The sequence below is a fragment of the Gekko japonicus genome, unplaced genomic scaffold (genome assembly GCF_001447785.1).
Source record: "Gekko japonicus isolate JY-2015 unplaced genomic scaffold, Gekko_japonicus_V1.1 scaffold1459, whole genome shotgun sequence".
NCBI lineage: Eukaryota > Metazoa > Chordata > Lepidosauria > Squamata > Gekkonidae > Gekko > Gekko japonicus.
The window spans coordinates 440,568-442,906 of NW_015164715.1; the positions used below are offsets into that span (position 1 = coordinate 440,568).

At 61.9% G+C, this 2,339-nt stretch overlaps 1 protein-coding gene across 1 annotated transcript in view; it reads right to left on the reverse strand.

The window, feature by feature from the left end:
• FIGNL2 (fidgetin-like 2) overlaps positions 1 to 1,999 on the reverse strand; it is a 66,751-nt gene extending 64,752 nt beyond the window's left edge. The window contains exon 1 of the mRNA XM_015409565.1: positions 1,957 to 1,999. The gene's annotated coding sequence lies outside the window, so the exon portion shown is untranslated. The remainder of the gene's footprint in view (positions 1 to 1,956) is intronic.
• Positions 2,000 to 2,339: the final 340 nt, after the last annotated feature.

Genomic DNA, 2,339 nt, shown 5'->3' on the forward strand with positions numbered 1-2,339 from the left:
AAGCATACCTTTTCGGACAGTGTGTTGTTCTGATAGAGAAGGTGCAGGAGGGAGAGAGCATCTTAAGTAACCAGAGCTGATCATTGTCATTGTTTTGAAAGCCAACCTCCTTATGGATCATGAGCTTGTGCTCTTCCCCAAGAAAAACTGAACAGTACAGAACAGGTAGAACAACAGCATCCTGTGTAGGATTCCGGGCACAGTTCTGCCGTGGCAACAGTGCATCCATGACCAGCCTAGAAACAACCAACCCCTTCTGTTTGCTGCAATGTCAGGACCTCATGTTCGCAAGAGTGTCCAGCAAACAGGCATGAGCACTGATGGATCCAGAGGGGCTCAAGCTTGCCCTTAGGGATTCCACAGAGATCACCTGTCTGACAGCCTGCTTAACACCTGCACTGTGTCTACATGTTTGAGCTAGGAGGCCTTCCAGATCACATTCTTGAAGGGTGTCGGCTGAGGCTGGAGAGAGCCAGTAAACCTCTGTTCAGCCCGGCTCCCCCCCCCCTTTCCTCTCCTGCCCCAACCTCCCTAACTGCCTCCGGCTGCACTGCGAGAGTGTGCAAAGTAATGTCATGGATGATGAGAGAGAGGCAGGCTGAACCTGACATTGTTTGAATCCACTCTGCACGGCGCTCCGTGCAAGTTGAGCTGACTGACAGCCAACGAGCCCCGCACAACCTGAGGAGATTTGCAGAGGCAATCAATAGGGAGCGCATGCGCGGTGAGGGAAGCTCCCACTTTCAACTCCCTCCCCCTCCCGCGAGCAAGATAGAGACCCCGGGCAGTGGCAAAGAAAAAGGGACCAGCCACTGCCACGCTGAATCAAAATTCCTCCAGAGATGGCTGCTTCTCTCGCCCCAGGGGTCACTGCAGACACAGCATCCAAACAAAGGGCGCGGGTTTTTCTGCGGCCCCCAAACATACCCATGTTCGGCAACCGCTGTGCAAGTCGGAACTGCATGAACACGCACAGAAAGAACCAGATCATATTTTCTATTTACACACACACACACACACCGCCCTCCAGGAGAGAATGCAACTACATCGCACTCGTGAACAGTCCCTCCCTCCCTGCACAATCCGCGAACACTGTAACTTGCGCCTCTCTCTTTCCGAGCTTTCCCCCCGCTCGGCACCTCGCCGTGCAAACTCCTCTTCCACGCACAACACCTCCCCGTGGGACGCAGCACTCACTGAGCACCGGCCGTGCCATCCGGATTGCTTCCAGCCTCTGCAACCTTTGCATTGCTCTGCAAAAGACCCGACGGCCACCCCCCCTCCCTAAAAGGACTCAACCCCAAATGCTGACTATGCCACCCGCCAGGGAACATCCCCCCCTCCCTGCCTCCTTCCCTCCCTGGACTAATACAGCATGAGCAGCATTTCGAAAATCAGGGCTAATGAGGAGGTGCCCCAGGGGGGCTTCCAGGGGGTGGCAGCAGCGACAGCCCCACCAAATAGCGGTCGGGCTTTCAATTAAGAAGATTTGAGCAACCCTGTCAGAAGGAAAGGGAGAGTGTGTGTGCAGAGAGAGAGTCTCCTCCCCGCCGCCGCCGCCGCGGCCCCCCCCCCCCCCTCCCGTGCAGCGCAGCGCACAGCTTTGTCCGTCTCCCTCCGCAATTCAGCCCTCCAGTCCCAGAGCTCGGCAGCAAAGGGAAAGTTCCCCCAAGTTCCTCCCTCCTCGAGCCCAGGGCGCCCCTGCAAGCCGGCTAGCCCCCTTCCCCGCTGGATGCACCCTCCAGCAGCCCCCCGTCCCCCAGCCAGCGGCCCGCTCCCTAGCCAGGGACTCCTCGGGTCGGGCCATCGGCTGGGGCGAGGAAAATAATCGCCCCTCTCCCCGAGGCTGGGCGCCCCCGCGACCGCCAGCCCCAGGTCCAAGCCAGCCCAGCCCTCGGCCCCTCCCCAGCCCCAAAGGTCCGGTCTCGAGTTGCGCTCGGCCGCCACTCAACTCACCTACTCATCCCTGCTTGTCCCTAGCGGAACCCGGCGCAGCCACATCGTCCGCGTGGCCCGGGCGCGGCGGCGGCGGCAGGCGCGGTGGAGCTGGGGCTGGCCGCTGGACTCGGCATCCTCCTACCGCCGCCCGGCCGGGACAAGGCAGAGCCGGAGCTGGGACCGCTACCCCCGGGCCTCTCCGGGCAGCTGAGCTGAAGGCTCTGCCGCGCCTCCGCTCGCCTTCCCCCCGGACCCTCCCCCTGGGTGGGCGCGCCCTGCCCACTCCCCGCCCCTTCCCAGCTCCGGCTCCGTTCGTTGCGCCCCGGCCCAGGCCCCGCCTCCCGCGCGCCAAGCCCCCCTCCCCCGCGCGCTTTGGCTCGCGGCTCGGTCGGTCAGAGCCA